The following is a 5,792-nucleotide window of genomic DNA, read 5'->3' on the forward strand; positions in this document are numbered from 1 at the left end:
CAGCCCTGAGGCTAGCCTTGGCCTGTACTATAAACCTGTCAAGTCATGATTTTGATGGACGGGCCACCGGTTACCACTCAATACCCTGAATCTCAGGCACCTCCCACGGTTCCTCTAAACTCCTAGGAACCTTGCTCTAATGAAGGAAGAGCAGAAGACTGAGAGGAATGGGCAATGGGCACCTTACACTAGAACCCTAATGAATCATATGATAACTTCATAACAGGTCTTCTCTCCCTGGTGATATAACAGAGAGTAGCTGGGGCCTCCTCCACAGTTTCCCCTGGACCCGGCGAAGCACTTTGCACCAAGTAGGGGACCCTATATTCAAGTAGAGGAATGGGTAAAGGTTCCTCTGCCACGTCCAGCGTAGTACTGGTGATTGGAGCAGGATCGTGAATTGATTCTGAAGGAAAACTCTTTCCGGTTGGGGTTCAGGTTCCGCAGGATTGGGATGTGGACCTGTGGATGTAGGGACCCACAGTAGTGTCTGATGTCTGGGTAGACTGATTACCCTTGGCATCTGCACTGACTTCCAGCAGGCCTTCTACTGGTCTCACTGTCTCTGTGCTGGAGAAGCTTCTGAGGCTTCACCCTTTGAAGGATCTTTTTTAGGGTCCAGGGCAAGGGCTTACCTACCCGCCTTTCGTTGCAGGACTTGTGTGCCGGGCTGGGCATGCCACACCAGATCTCCCAAGCTCTCTCTGCAGCGATACCGCCTTCCATGGGCTTAAAACCCAAACCAAAGATCCTGCTTCTCAGTGTTTTCACAACGGTCACAGTGAAAGGTGGCCAGAACCGCTGCATCCAGTTTATTTGACATCAGGTATTTAGACTACGTATTTACTAAGACCTGGATCATTCACAGGTATTCCATGGTAGGAGCCTTCCTTATTTTGGTAAGTTTATAGTTATAGTAAGTGTAAATTCTCTAGTTATGTGTATTAACTATATCTTTAATTAATATCCTCTGTCTCCTCTGTAGCTACTGAGTTCCTTCTCATCAAATCCGGATCGGGTGTGTCAAGTAGCACTCCTGCTCTGGTCCATGAGTCACACAGATTATATTTTAGTCTGCTGGGCTTGTTGATTGGAGGAGGAGGTAGCATAGCGTCCCGACTTCTGAGACACTACTTTTGATCTTCACACAAGTCTGGCAGATCTGACAGTTTGTGAGAACCTTAATATTCTCCTGAGTCATGGACGCTGTGCTTGAAGATGTTCCTTCTGATTTGTAGAAGCTACCGGTGGAGGTGGCTACTGCATGACAAGAGAACGCAGTTCTCTTTCAATCAATGTCAGGCCCCCAGAACTCTGGAGACCAGCAAAAAAAGAAAGCTTTGCCTCCTAGTTCCCTCTAGGGTGCTGCAGGTAGTACTGCTTCTCGTTCCTATTGTAAATCAATATTGGCCCCAGCAACTCTCCCAGTCCCTGGGGCCGCCCCTAATATTCCTTTGCCACTGTGAAGAATCCTACAGATCCCTCACTGAAACCCTGCCTAAGGACTCCTCCCAGGTGGCTGTTTTTGTCCTCTGAAAGGAAGTGCTTCTCATGGTTGCCAAAACAGATGATGAAATATTGCCATTATAATGTCCCTAACCCACATATAAGATCTGTGACCTGGGGTACAAGTTCTGTTAAATCTAAGCGAGCCTTGTCAACAGAATGATCTTTTAAGAATAAACACCCTCCTTACTCCCTAAGGTATAATATAAAAGGATCTAGAGAAAATGCTTTAAATCCGTTGCCTTCCACTGTAACAACCAATTCTAACAGTCCATCTTTTAATGAGTTTTAATGGAAGTAGATCTGCCCTTAAAATTAACTCATTTGTTGAAAGAAACACTTTTGTTGAAGGGGACTCAAGTCTCATAATCCCAGGAGTACTGGGACGAGGAAGAGGGCTGAAGAGGCATGCTGTAGCAATAGTCAGGCAATTAAGCCTAACAGCCTACACCTGAAGGAACCTGGGAGCAATAAAAGGCCCCCTCAGGTGCAGGCAATTGGAACGAGTGGAAGCAGCTGGAACTGTGACTGGAATGCGAGCAGTAGTAGCAGAAGTGGGAGAACAGGAGGGATGCCGGATTGTGGAGACATCAGATTTCACCTGCTTGTTCTGAGAGGATCCTGTCCCCCCCAAACTCTGAAGTGCCGAGGCTGCGCAGCAGAAGGCATGCAGGAGAGATGTCTTTCCCCATGTGAGCCTGATTGCCATTGTTGCCGTGCAGTGAATGTGCTCGAGACCAAAGCATGGAGCAGTTCTCAAGCTGCGTCTCTCAGGAGCAAGCGGGCTCCATAGATGTGTGGCCAGACCAGAGACACCTCTTCAGAGGAAAGGCGTTGGAGCAGTGCGACCCGCATAGCACGTGTCAAAGAAGTCGCTGAGTGAAATGCGGCTTTCTAACATCTTGCGCGAGCATTGCTGGCAACAGTGTCCAGTTCCCTGTTCCCTGTTAACTCGCGTAAGATTTAAAGTGAGTAGAAGTTGTTTGTTTTGCACTCACGTATAACATAAAAGTAATTTTACTTGTGTAAGAAGCTAACACTGTTTAAACCCATTGTTGAATCCTTAAAAACTGTAACGGCTTAAAGGAGTGGTTGTGTGTCACCAATTAAGAAGAGTGAACACTGCAAAGACCATTACCAAATACCTAACCTTGACAATACCATTGTTGAAATCTTTAAACCTTGAAAACTACATCAGGGAGCAGTCGCATATGCCTAATTGAGATTTTTCCAAAGGAGAACGGAACTCTATCCCTCACTTTCACACAGGAATACAATTGTATACCAATCTTTAAACCTTGAAAACTACATCAAGACGTGGTTGTGTGTGCCTTATTGTAATTTCTAAAGAAAGACTAAGGGCCTCATTACGAGATTGGTGGTAGTCATGGCGCTATTTGCACCATGACTGCCACCAATAACGGATCTGGCACCGGTTTCGTTCAATGTACCGGTGTAGTCCGACCCTGGCGGGACCGGTAAGTCCCCATTGAAAATACCATTCCCCATTCCCATTTGAGTCCCCATAGGGCTCAATGGGAATGGAGAGGGCACTAATAACGGGCTCGAGACTTGGAAGCCCGTTATTAGCGCCCTGGTCCCTTAGCGGGACCCGTAAGGGACGTGTGGTCGGACCACATGCTCCTTACGGTTCCCGCCAAGGGTCCTCGGGATAGGGCGGTAGGGGATTACCGGCACCGGTCTCCTTACCGGTGCCGGGTGTCCCTTACCGCTCTACTCGTAATGAGGCCCTGAATCTTATTCTTCACTTTCATCCCCTTGCCTCATTGCATTTATTGACCTATACCTATTTACTGTACCTTTAAGTGACTTCTTCTACATGTGTACTTATATATGCTCCCTAGTGTATGTATTGATGTATATCTGTTTCTGTGCCTGTAATATTAATTCTGTGCTATGTACTATTGCTGTTCAACCTGTGTAATGTCCTGTAACCTATGCTTTGCATATCCTTGTAATTTTTGTGCCCTGATACCCTCGGGTCTGGCGCGCATTACACATGAATAAACAAACAAGCTTTAACACAGCATACCTTTCATTTTTAAGAAGTAAAAGTGTATAAACTATTAAAGAAGAGAACAAGCATTGTCCAAGCCAACAGCCTCCCCTTATTTACAATGAAACCAATCTTTCTGAAAGTTAAGAAGCAATCTAACTGTGCTGTGAAGTTAACAACAGTTAATTGGCCTAAAATACAAGCGTGCAAGCATTACCTGAAGCAGAGAGAGTGACACCAAGGCATCTGGGTAATTACTTAGGCTGATAACTGGCAGAAAGTTGCAGGTGAAGTTGGGGAAGAGGAAACTGGCTGCTTGTAAATACTATTTTGAAGTTGACACAACCTGTAGTGACAATGACTGTGGAAGACAGAGAGAAGTGAGTCTTAGAGGCAAACCCAGGTTGTTATTATGGCAGACAGACAAGAGAGGCAAAGAGACTGCCTCTTTCGAAGAGAGTTATTTAGAGGAAGAGTGCCTTGCCTACTTGAAGTGGTTGAAGTACTTTGTGGTGTATCTTGTCGAAGCCTGTCTAGAAGTACAAATCACTGAAGCTGTGGTAGTAGTCCACAGTACTGAGGCTGAGATGGTATATCTGGTTGTCAGTAGATGCACTGTTGTGGTAGTCTAAACCAAGTGGAGTACTGTGAGACAAAGATGACTGTTCTCATAGTGAATCAAGTAGAGGTGAAGTTGTTGAAGTGGAAGCAGCAGCACTGAGTAGTCATCCTGACAAATATACTATTGTGAATTTTATACAACTCTAAATAAGAAAATACTTTTAACCAAGAACTGTGTATCACTGATAGTTGTGGACATTGCATTCCTTTTGAAGTGTGGCAAGTCTTCAAAAAGAGTTGGCAAAGCATCGTGACTGGGATTCCCATTGGTGCTATTTGGTGGAAGTGGAAAGTGGGTATTTCACTAAGGAGAGGTGGTTTAGTTATGATTGGAACTTTTGTTAACAAACCTTTACATTGACTTTGAAACATCAAGATTTCTTTCTTTGGTTGAACACTAACAGAATTGACCTCGAATCCTGGGGAAGGGAAATCACCCAGGACATTAGAAGGTTATTCTGAGACTGTGAATGTTGTTCATGTTCTGTTGTATTGCCATATAGTCTCTTTGTGTATTTGTTGATTAGTGTCAGGCTCAGTTATCCTGTGTGTTAGAATGCTTCCCGTTACCTCGGGGTTAGGCAGGGAAATCCTCAGCAGAGTAGGGATAGTGAGGCATTTGGAACATATTTATTTTAAGGATTAAATGGCATATGTTGATAAATCTTCACAGTTGTCTGCCTCGCATTACTGACCCCTCACACCACCTATGCCTCCAAAATAGATAGGATTTTAGGTCCTTCCTCATGTTATGTTGGATACATTGGGCCTCATTAGGAGCTTGCAGGTCCGGATACAACGGTACCGTTAAGCTTGCCAGTACTGTTGTATCCGGACCGGCAAACTCTGAGTTGTGCTCACAGGGTGCCTTTCATTCCACTTGGTCTGACCTGGTGGAATGAAAGGCACCCGCGAGCACAGCATGTCTGATACACAGGCAACATTAGAGACAATGCCTGTGCATCCGGCTTCCCCACTCCCATTGAGCCCTTTGGGGCTCAATGGGAGTGGGGAAGGTTTTTTCTGGTGCCCAGGAATTGGCAAATACCGGGTCCAGCAAGGCGGTAATGACCCGGTAAATGCCCATTTCTGGGCGCTGGAAAAAAATGAATACCAGCGGCAGCCGTGCCTATATTACAGGCACGGCTAGTGCCAGCCTCGTAATGAGGCCCATTATCTTAACAGACCTGATCTCTATACCCATCAGGGCTCACTACACTAACCAACTTCACACCCCATGCATCAACAGGTCTAAAGCTGGTGGGCTAGGCTTCCCTTACATTGCCAACAAATTATGGAACGCACTGCCCACCGACATCAGAACAGAAAACTCACTCTTTGCTTTCCGAAAAAAACTCAAAACCTCCCTCTTCATCTAAATACTTGAATGCCTTGCTCTCTCTCATGCTTGTAAAGTAAACTGTTTTCTGTTTCTCAAATCGTCTGTAACTAAGAAAACTGTCTGTAACAAGTGTCACGATGCCTCCGGGCTGCTGCGTGCTCTACAAATTCGAATAAATAAATAAATGTCTCCGATCAAGCGAAGGTTTTGTTTATTCTTCTCAATTTAAAGAAAACTGCTTTAGCCTGGCCACCCCGTATGTGGTTAGGAGCAGCCCCCTTTGGCATGACTATGATCACTTCTTGG

The sequence above is a fragment of the Ambystoma mexicanum genome, chromosome 9, assembly GCF_040938575.1.
Source record: "Ambystoma mexicanum isolate Mex_15411 chromosome 9, UKY_AmexF1_1, whole genome shotgun sequence".
Classification (NCBI taxonomy): domain Eukaryota; kingdom Metazoa; phylum Chordata; class Amphibia; order Caudata; family Ambystomatidae; genus Ambystoma; species Ambystoma mexicanum.